Source organism: Cavia porcellus, unplaced genomic scaffold, assembly GCF_034190915.1.
Source record: "Cavia porcellus strain 051 isolate PalLab524CR breed Dunkin Hartley unplaced genomic scaffold, mCavPor4.1 scaffold_15, whole genome shotgun sequence".
In the NCBI taxonomy this organism is placed as follows: domain Eukaryota; kingdom Metazoa; phylum Chordata; class Mammalia; order Rodentia; family Caviidae; genus Cavia; species Cavia porcellus.
In genome coordinates this window covers 44,023,329-44,034,885 of record NW_026947498.1, presented here as the reverse complement: position 1 = coordinate 44,034,885, position 11,557 = coordinate 44,023,329, and the positions used below count along the sequence as shown (strand labels likewise).

The window sequence follows — 11,557 nt, the reverse complement described above, 5'->3', positions numbered from 1 at the left end:
GGCACATGGACATTTCAGAGGAGAAACAGTTCATGGCAGAGAGCAGGTAGCAAAGGAACAAGGGAACCACAGCTCTCTCTGCCCCTTATATCTTATCCCTAGGGGCAAGTAACACCCACACCCTTAAATTCTAGTGCCCTGATCCTAGTACTGCACCATTAATCAACCAGCATCACACACTCTAGCTCCAGCTACCTCTGAAAAAGCCCCACCTATGACCACATGGACTTTAGCGGTACAATTAGAGGCAGTGAATAAGGTGATAGAGAAAATAAGGTTATATTTTTTGAGCTTTGTAATTTTTATTAGTATATGTTTGTGATACAGAGTAATTACATCCATTGTAGGGAATTGGTATAAATACATATTATAATTACATCTATTGTTGGGAACTGGTATAAACACATACCATATCTTGATCCTTTTAACTTCCATCTCTCCTTCCCTCCCTAATGTGTCTGTGAGCTTGACTTTGCATTAGGAGACACTCAACAGCAGCATTCACCATATTTTTGTCACATATCAAAAAAGCACTCAAAGAAGACTTGAGAACTGTTTCAGGAAATAGCATTTTATTTCTTTGCTAAAGCTTTTCTTTTTTTCACTTTTCTTCAATTATATTAATTGTACTTAGTTTTTGGTTGAAATGTTTTCAACACCAATGATTTAAAATATATATAAGTTAAAAAAATCTGGCATCTCTTGCAGTTCAGCAATGGCGTCTCATTTTTTCTTCTTAGTTTACATTAGTGTCTTGGTTTATATTCTTATCTTCAGCTTTAACCGGTGTTTTTTGATTCTTTTCTTGGAGGCACAAGGCGACTGCCTGATTCCTCCTATGTGGCCTCTGAGGTAGTCAACCTGTGAGGTAGCGTCTCACTACTGATGGCCTGGTGTAGAAGCTACAGCCAAGAGTGTAGTTGAATGGCCTAGTTATGGCCACTTGGTACAAGTGAATTTGAAAGCACTACTTATCAGCCTCCTCATCATGGGGAAGGTGCTTATTTCTGGTGCATGATAGTAGCTATGCACGGGGCTCTCATGGTCTCAGATGACACAGGTGATGAAAGTGCTGGCTCCCTACTGGGCCTTTCCTGACAATACTTATGTCATGATTAGGTAGAATCTCATGAAAGTCGGGGGAGTGGATGTTTTGTCTTACCATCTAGTCTTTTCTGGTGTGTGAAGAGTCAACACCACTGTATTTTCTATGGTATTTTCCTGGAGTATCATCATCACAAATTAAAGGTTTTCTTTGTTTCTATGCTGTCCCTGTAACTGTTATATGGCTATATGGAGAAAGCTTTTATTGAACCCTTTTAAAATATCTTTCTGCAATTTTTGGATAAAATTAATCTGGAGAAAATTCAGTATTTGAATAAAATAGTTTCCAAGTAGTTATATATTTTTGCTTAACAATATGAAGAAAATACACACATTAGTGTGAAATATAAAAATGGTATACAAAAACCTAGGATAATAAATTTATAAAATAAGTTAGGCAACAGGTTCTACAAAACAACACCAAGGGCTCATCTATAAAAGATGATACTACAGAGTCCATGCAAATTTAAAAGTAGATCCCCAGCAGCATTATTAAGAGGAGGAAAATAGTAAGTTATTGATCAAAACAATATATTTGAAATCATTTATGTATCAAGTAACAAGACCCAGAATATAAAAGTATAAAGAATCTTTATAACAACATAGTTCTAAAAACAAAACATAATCCAAAACCAACAGCAATGATCAAGTGACATTAATAAAAGCTTTATCAAAAAATTGACAAACCATGAAACTGTTAATATAGAAATTAAAATCAATGTCACACTAAAAATAAATAAGTAAAACTAACATAATGAACTAATACTTCATAAAGTCTATGTTTGAGGAAAAAGTAAAACGAGGAGTTTCATTTCAGTACATGCCAACTAAAATGTAATTTTAATCTGCCGACATTATTGCTAGAGATTATACATGACAGAACACAATTTCTTAAATAGTACATGTATTCTTACCTATATTAGAATAACACGAGTTTTAAGCAGTTATTCAAGAAAAATAATCATTTTTTGTCTAAAATCCATACACGAATATTAGTAGTATCTTCATGTATAATAAGCCAAGCATAAAAACATCTCAAATGTCCTTCGATATGTGAACAGATGAATAAGACATGGAATATGTATTCAATGGAATAATAATCGTGATAGAAGTAAATGAACAGATATATAAACCACACATGGATAAATACCGTAGGCATTTTTCAGTGTAAACGGAACTGTTTCTACTTGTATAACATTTATCAAAAGATGAAGTACAGCAATGGAGTACAGATCAGTGAAAGTTCTGTTTTTCTTTGACAACAATGGAGCAGTGTAGGAAATTATGACAGTATGTCTTGTTCAGTTTGTACTTTTGTAACAGAATCATATAGAGTGGCTAATTTATAAACCACAGAAATTTAGTTTTCATGGTAGTGCAAAATGAGAATATTAAACAGCTGACAGATATGACATTGGGCGAGGGTTTGGTCTCTGCTTCTAAGATGGCACCTTGAATTCTGCACCCTCAGAGAAGAGAAATGTTGTAATTGCAGAAAAGTGGAAACCACGAGAGGGTGCTTCCCAGAGTTTTCTCAGTAAGACATTTAACCCAGAAGAGTCAGTCATTCCTGATCCAACCACTTTATAATTACCCCACCACCTCATACTATTATTTTGCCAATTAAATCTCTGAGGTAACAAAAATTCAAATTATAGTGAAAAAGCAGAGAAAGAAATGTCTCTTGTATTACACTACTCCATTGTTTAGCAAAACTTTACTTGTCAATTTTTACAGAAGACCAGAACAAACAATGAACTGTACTGAATCAAGTTTATAGATATATAAGTAAGATAATATAAACAAACCCAAAAATGGCATTTTTCTCTAGCATAAGATGATACCAGCTGTATAAGATTTGATAATAATACTGAAGTTGGATGACTTATGCTTTAGAAGAAAAACGGAGTTTTCATGCATTTAAGTACAAAAGGTTAATGGAAATTAGATGTAAACAAACACTATTATAATAACCATTTTGGAACAAATAATTTAAGATGTATCTATGAAACAAGACACACTTATGAGAAGCTTGAAATACACGTGCTTTTATGAAGCTCAAAACTTCAGAATAACTTAGCTTTGACCTTATGTTCTTAACATAGGCAGTAATATGATGCTTTGAAAATGTGAATTACTTTTTACAGTCTTTTATTTAAATATTTGCCGTGGCTCTTTACATTCTCTAAAGTAAGGACAAAAGTCTTTACTTTCAAGGTTCCACTTAACTTGGATTCTTAATTTTAATTTTTTATCCTTTATTTTTTCCAGTCCAACTACTTTTTTGTTTGTTGAGTGTTGGAAACACTAGAGTTGTCTATAACCAGTAGATAAATAATTTTACTAGTGTATATTTGTACCTTAAATTCTTATTAAATGCTGCCTTTTTAAAGAAGTCTCAGTTAAAATAACATTGTGTCACATTCAGGCAGCTATTTTACCTGTTCTAAAAGTGATTTTTCCTTACCATCTAGCCTCATGTTACATAAAAACAATTTGTTTTTCTTTTTTTATTCATTGTTTATTGTATGTCTTTTTTAAAACATACTTCCCTGAGAGTAAAGATACTGTATGCTTCATTCACTCATGCAAACAGAGCACCCAGAAGCTTCTTTCATACAGGTATTGTTTAACATACAAGTATTGAAGAAATGAAAGACAATGATTGGATTTACAAATAATGAAATAGCAATACTGTAGTTCTAGATATGATGTCTATTGTTTAGAATAACAATGTCCTCAACAAATGAAAATGTTTAAACACACATTTTGTGCAATTCTAGGTAAAATTCCTCTTCACATAGTGACTGAGTTCTGAGTAAGATCTTATGACCTAGGATTTCTTTATCTAAATGAAGTAACAAAAATGCTATTTCAGATAATGGGTTTTATTAACTGAATCCTGAGACAAATTAGTGTACTTTGTATCTGAGTAAAACAGTATTAATACATATAAATAATTGAAGCGGAAAAGCTATTATAACTATCTTTATTGATCTCATTTAAACATACCACCCAGCTATTTCATAATGCAGAGTCAGTGGGTTTGTGGTCTTTTTTAGTTGATTTTCTTTAGATGATCACAGCATGGCATGTTAATTCAAATTCAGAACAGAGGACGATGTGGACCAGTTCAGACAATTTATTGTATAGAACACACTTCTGATTCATTTCTTATTTTACCTACAGTGCTAAGTTAGAGGCTAGAATCTTGTGCGCTTGGGGATTATTTCTATAAACTCTGCAAAACAGACATTACTCTTATAACATTTACAAAAGCAAGATTGCATGTCTTTTACCTTGTCACTCATTAAGGAGTGAATATTCTAGTAATACTATTTCAAATATTTGATCTGTGTTTGAAATCCATGTTGGCAGTACTTACTTGTTCCTAATAGTATCTGTATTATAATGCAAAAATAATCTCACGATTCTGCACATAATATCCTCGCTCTTCATAGACAAGAAAATTCTTACTCCTAAATCCTGAGGGTTGGAGGACCGAAAGGACAACTGAGAGAAATAAGCCAGTTAAATCCTCTTCAGTGAGCAGTAAGAGCTAAAACAGAGGTAGAGGGCTTGACGGCAGTTGTCTTTCTGAGGTTCATCTACTGAAGTCATGGAAGCTCAAGAAAAGGGAAATTGTTTCCATATTTAGAAAGAATAAAAAACTAATACAGCCACTGCCTGGACTGTAAGATATTCCCAGTGCTGATACCAACGGAATGTCTCTCAGCAACACCTGCCTCAGAAAGCGATTGGTGAAATCACTTAGATTCAGGACAAATAGGAACCTTTATTCATTTAACTTACTTGCTTGAGGTCATGATATTAAAATGCGCATTGATTCTATATAATAGTAATTCTTACCATTTTTTGGAGTTTTAGGAATAATTATGGACTATAGGACTTTGTGGAATTTATATTAATGTCAGTTAAATTGAGGTTTAGTTCATAAAGACAACCAATATAGTCTTGGCATAGAAGTGTATGCATTTAAAATTAATGATAAAGACTCCACTTAATTTACTTGCTTTTAAGCTAATTTGAAACATTTCTAAGACTATAAAATTTTTTATTGCTTTTTATTCTAAGGTAACAAAGCTAATGTTTTATTGATAAATGTTTGGGTATGAAGGGGTTAGTGTGTATACACGTGTATGTATGCACATGCCTGCTAATTTAGTGTTATATCATATTTATAACTTGTATGATTTATTAATACAGGTTATCCTTAACTATGCTTTTAATTACTCCAATGCCTCCCATACTATTATATTCATAAATGATAGTTGCACCAGTAATCGCATCTCATCTGGATTTTCAAATGATGTTTCTTCCACATAACTGCCAAAGAATTTGGGTTCTCATTCTCATTTTAATTCATCATGCGATTCTACTTCTTTTATTGACCGCTCTCTGAACACTTAATATTTCATGCAATCCTATTGGCTCTACATTCATTTTGAGTCAATTCTTTTGGTCCACTTAATGCCTTAACACTTTACATGCATGTGAATCATGCATCATATTTTACCAATCCGTATTTCAAGCCTTCATTATGAGTAATCTCTCGCATTCTGTGAATTAGTAATAAAGTTCCCCCCAGGCAATCAAGATATAATCTGATTTAACATTCCTAGACAATGAAAAGAACTTCCTGATTATTGTCTTATAATCCTGATTCCACTCATTTCATCCTCTACTGTATTTTCGATAATAACAACTATTTAAAAACTATCTCACCAGTCATTATGCCTTAAGAGGTTCATCGTGCATGGCTATTGCCAGGAGACTAAAGCTTAAGGTCTTTCACCTGCCTTTCAATATATTTGATACTCTCGCATCTCTTCCTTGAACCTGAATCCACTTGTCAATTTCAGAATCTTTCTAGTGTTCACATACATTTAACATATACTTAGAATAGCTCATTATACCTCTATTTCTGAAATTTCAGTAAACTCAAATCATTGTTTCATTTCTTCAGTTCACTCCAAATGGTTTCTAGTAATTATAGTTCAATAAGATAAAATCTAAATAAGTCATTGTTCTAAGTGTATAATTTTATTTGAAGTCTCCAAAAATTTTGCCTTATAAGTACTTCAACAGTATTATTTTCTTTGCATTTCATTTCTAGGGACATCCATTGCCAACATGGAAAATAACACTGCAGCATTGCTGACAGAGTTTGTCCTCACAGGGCTCCCATATCAACTGGAATGGCAGATTTCCCTCTTCCTGGTGTTCTTCACAACATGTCTCACAACGATTGTGGGAAACTTGGGGCTCATTGCTCTCATCTGGAATGACCCTCATCTTCACATACCCATGTACCTGTTTCTTGGGAATTTAGCATTTGTGGATACTTAGTTATCATCTACTGTGACACCAAAGATGCTGGTAAACTTGGTAGCTAAGAGCAAATTGATATCGCTCTCTGAATGCATGACACAATTTTTTTCCTTTGCAACCAGTGCCACAATGGAATGTTTTCTCTTGGCAGCAATGGCTTACGATCACGACATTGCCATATGCAAGCCTTTACATTATCTGGCTATTATGACCAATAGACTGTATCCATCTATTAATTTTATCATTTGTAGGTGGCTTTCTTAATTCTTTAACTTATAAAGGACTTTTATTCAGATTAACCTTCTGTAACTCCAATGTGATACATCACTTTTATTGTGACATTAGACCATTGTTAAAAATTTCTTGTACAGATCCTTCCATTCATTATCTAACATTTTTTATTTTGTCAGGCTCAATTCAGTTATTCATAATTGTGACTGTTATTGTCTCCTATACATTTGTTTTCTTTACAATTTTAAAAAAGAAATCTCTCAAAGGCACAAGGAAAGCTTTCTCCACCTGTGGATCTCATCTTCTCTCTGTGTCTTAATATTATGGTAGTCTTGTCTTCATGTATATGCATCCTGCGTCTTCACAAGCAGATGGACAAGATATGATGGACTCTTTATTTTACACAGTCATAATTTCTGTGTTAAATCCAGTCATCTACAGCCTGAGAAATAAGAAAGTAATAGATTCTCTAACAAAAGCATTAAGGGGAAATGTTTAGATTTTATATTATAGTATATTTTCCTTAAAATAGTTACAAATTCATACAAGTTAGGTTCGGTTAACTGTTGGTACACATTACCTTATTTTGCAATTATAACAGCCATAGTTTAAGTTACTAGTATCTGATAAACTACATTAAAGATTTGTATCTGTCATTCAGGATCATATAAGGAAATTTAATTAGGTGATTAAACTATGATAATTAAAAGAGGAAAACAAAAATATTTTGCAGACTCTTAAGCTCTTCCATGTGATTTTACAAATGTATTTAGTGCTAAGACTGTGTACGTCCTCTGATCATGACTTAAGGATGATCAGGTATTATACTTAAGTATGCAATATCAATGCAAGGATATATGTTGGAGACTTACTTCATGCTTGCTTCATAGTGGTAGCAGGTTTGTGTTCGAACAGGAAAATCTCATGAATTTTATTGTCCATTGAAAGGTTGTTTATTCTCCTTGATCAGGAAATGGTGGGTTTCAATTTTGTAAGAATTCTACATATATATCACACTGAGAAATGAACAGAAATGGTAAAAAGAAATAACAGTAAGGAAGAAATTATAAATTGGAACAGCAACAAATAATTAGAAGAGAGTTAGGGGTTTAGCTAGCTCAGCAATATGGCAAGTGTGAGGTTGCCTGGCAAGTGTGAGGTTCTGAGTTCAATCCCTGGCACAAAAAAAAAGAAAAGAAAAGAAAATTAGAATATACTTTAGTTCATTGTGTTCCAATCAGTAAGAAGAGATATGTTGTCTTTCCCAGACTATTAAGGATCTTTTGTTTCCAAGGATATGTTTTTATGTTGTTGGTTAATGTTAAAATCTTCATTAGCTTGGAAAGGTAACAGATTACATCGAAGATTAAATTTTGAGAATCTAGACAAGGAAAGTGACAGAATACAAAGGAAATTGTCTCAGCCGTCTATGAATTTAAAAATTGAATAGTAAAATACAAAAATTCATTAAATTTAAAGTTTGCGGAATATGAACTTTCCAATGACAAACTTTAACTTTGTATTACAAAAGTTAAAACAATGCTATTATGATAAGATCTCAAGCTGTGCAGTGGGCAGTTGGAGAGAGTGTGAAAATGAAAAAGAGTCAGAATGTTTTGTCCCTTGAAACTGGAGCAAACTAATTCTATAGTCTTCAAGTACAAAAACTTACTCATTTTAGATCACCCCTGCATTTTCTCCCTCAATACTTAAATATTATAATCTCTAACTTTATTGCCTTTAAAACAGATTAACCACATATTTCTACTCTAAATTTTATTTTAAACAATAATTCAATCATATTTATTCTGATTTACTGATCACGCAGACATAATATTGATCAGAACCCATTAACTCATCCAAAATATTGGGTCTAAGTGGCTGAACAAACAGGTGCTCAAACTTCTGTATGATGGTAGTATTTTTATCAGTACTGTGCTGCTGAGATAATTCATAAACAGCTTATGGCAATGTGGCTGTCTAATCTTGGATGGTTCCTCCATATGTTACAGAAAATACTTAAAAAGGTATAAATTGGCTTTTCCTGTGTTTACTGTCTTGTGAACTCCGTATGAAACCTCTGATGCTAGGCTGGAGAAAAAAGTAAATACAGCGAGATTGGAAATTGTGGAAATTTGAGCCACTCGTGCATGTACCTTTACTTTTGCCACAGAACCTGTCTAGGTCCAACCTCTTTAACACACTTCTTTTGATGACACTGTCCTGCTTTACATGGTCACCTTAATGTTTTGTGTGTCTGATAAAACAGAGTACACGAGGGGTGGCTCGAAGTGCATGATTGCATGTTTGACCTCAGTCAAATGCTTGGCCTCCACAAAGACCCCATAGCAAGCTAAGAACTGCTTATCCAAAGGAGAATACTTGCCTTCAGAAGGTACAAAGCTTTGCTTCAAATTCTAAAGATTTAGCCTGCAATTCGCCTGTGGAGAACTTCCAAAGGCTTGCTAGCCCGACATATAGCAACTAGACCCAGTAATAAAGCTTCCTTTGGGATTCAGCTCTAAAAAGTCAAGATTTGCATCACTGCATCAGTGGGTCAATGAACTCATATAAGAAAATGTGGCTTCTGTAATATAAAAAGGTTCACATGTATATGCCTTGTTTTGAGTTGGAAAAGGAACCATATGCAAAATCTTACCTATAACCTTAGAAGAGATATATCAACATATCCCACGTCAGTGGGCCTTGGTAATTTCACTGTTGTAGAAGGTTATTGGATATGTTTCAACTCCTCTGGTATGCAAATATAATGGATGCTTATATCAGTACACAGAATCCAAACAACTTAACATCATCAGTGTAGTGGGCCAGTATGATTTTGTGGAAAGGAAAGATGGTCATGATCCCTGAAAATATTTGCAAATCATAATTTGATAAAATACTTATCTCCAGAATATTAGGAATCCTTTATCAAAATAAAAAGAAAACTAACTCATGAATTTAAAAACTGACAAAAGATTTGAACAGAGGCTTCATTTAAAAAAGATATACAGATATCAAATAAAGACATTAAAAGAGATGGGTGCTTTTCAAGTAGGTGAAATTAGATGGCAGAATGGGATTCTTAGTGATCATTCCTACAGAAACATTAATTTGAACAATCACACATATGAAGATACCTTCATAAGAGGTAAACAAATAGTTCAGAAATCACAGAATCTGATTATAGCATAAGACTAGGAAGACTCGTTCGAAAGTTTAGGCATCAGCTGTGAAGATAATGAGATTCATTATGATGCCCATTCTTGTTGACTTTTATCTACTTTTGAAGACCTACAATGTCTCCAATGTTTTGGTTTTGTCGGTTTTATTCTTTACTGTTTTGTTCAATTGTATTATAACTAATGATATAGGCAATTCTATTAGAGATAGCGGGAGGCATTATGGTAACCATTGTTGATCACCTTGTATTATGTTTTTACATTATCTATTATGTCCACCCTTTTGACTTGACCAATTCTGTTCTGTTATGTCACATTTGGTTTTACTCTCTTCCAAAAAAGTAATAAGAACCGTGGGAGCAATGAAACCCAAAATGTGTAATAGTCATGGTACAAAAGAGAGGAAAAGAAAGTGCTCCAAACTATATAACTGCATGTATATTTAAGTGTATAAGATAGAAAATGATATCACAGAGTTTTGTTGGATCAATGAACAGAACTGTTTGCAGTATCATTGATGGAATGTCCACTTTACAAGCTTTAATTTTGTGACTTGAACAATTATTTCTAAGATGACAATATGTAATCCATTAACTAGTGATTTCCTACTGTTCATTTTTTTTCTGTAAATCTGTATAACTTGTACCCTTTCCCTGCTTTTTTTTTCTTTTCTCCTTAAATAAAATTTAAAAAATAAAAAAAAAAAAGACTAGGAAGACTCACTGAAGCCAATAGGATGAGCTTTACATTATCAGTGTGGCCCCACCCTCAAACCCAGGTAGCACAGCACGGAGACAGATAATGTCTGCTTGGAGGAAAGAGAAGGAAACAAGCATAGTATTTTGCATGGAATCCCAGTATAAGGTCAATCACTGTAAAACTCTGGACCAGAAAGACACAGTTCATAAGCACAAGCAAATCCTTGGGAACTGAGGCTCTAGATTTACCCTGATACCAGATGGGACCCATGCTCCCTGTGAGATGGATATGATTTTATACCTACATCACTGAAGAATGACTGCATTGGTCTCAGATTCTGAAAAAATCTGAGTGGCAGTCAGGCCTCGGTAATTATGGGCTTGAGTTACCCCAATCCTATGCCAGCCTTTAGCAGGCATGTGACTCCAGTCTGATCCTCAAAGGCTATGTGCTCCAGCTGAGCTGTACAACCTGGAAAGGAATACACACTATTGCCGACAAAGTTTATTTACATAGAACTCCACTATCAACAGTGGCAAATTCCCAAGTTCTTCCTCTCCTTGATGATATACATTAATACCATCTGGGGAGCATTTGGTATTACTGTTTTTATCTAGAATAAGTGTCTGTCTGGGTTACTTTTCTCTCATTACTGGGACAAAACACCTGACACTCAAAATGAAGGAAGGGAGGGTTTAAATATTTAGCTCACTATTTGTGCAGGCTTCAGTCCATAATCTGCTGGCTCCAAGGCAGGGTGGCATGGCACTGGGGTACCTCTTCAAGGCAGCAGCCAGAGCCAAAAGGGGAGAGAGCAAGCCTCTTTTTCTCCCTTATATTGTATCCAACCACCCCAACCTTCCCTTCCCTACCCCCACCCCGCCTCAGGGCCCTGCTGCACTCACAAAATCCCCTTGCCCTTCTGTTGCACAGGATGAGGATATTTACAAAGTAAGGATCCTGGCTCCCTGCTGTGTCTCTCAGTTAAA

General features: G+C 34.3%; 1 pseudogene; it reads left to right on the top strand.

Annotated features, from left to right (window-relative positions):
- Window positions 1-6,258: 6,258 nt before the first annotated feature.
- LOC100732236 (olfactory receptor 5H8-like) lies at window positions 6,259-7,186 on the top strand (annotated as a pseudogene).
- The last annotated feature ends 4,371 nt before the right edge of the window (window positions 7,187-11,557 follow it).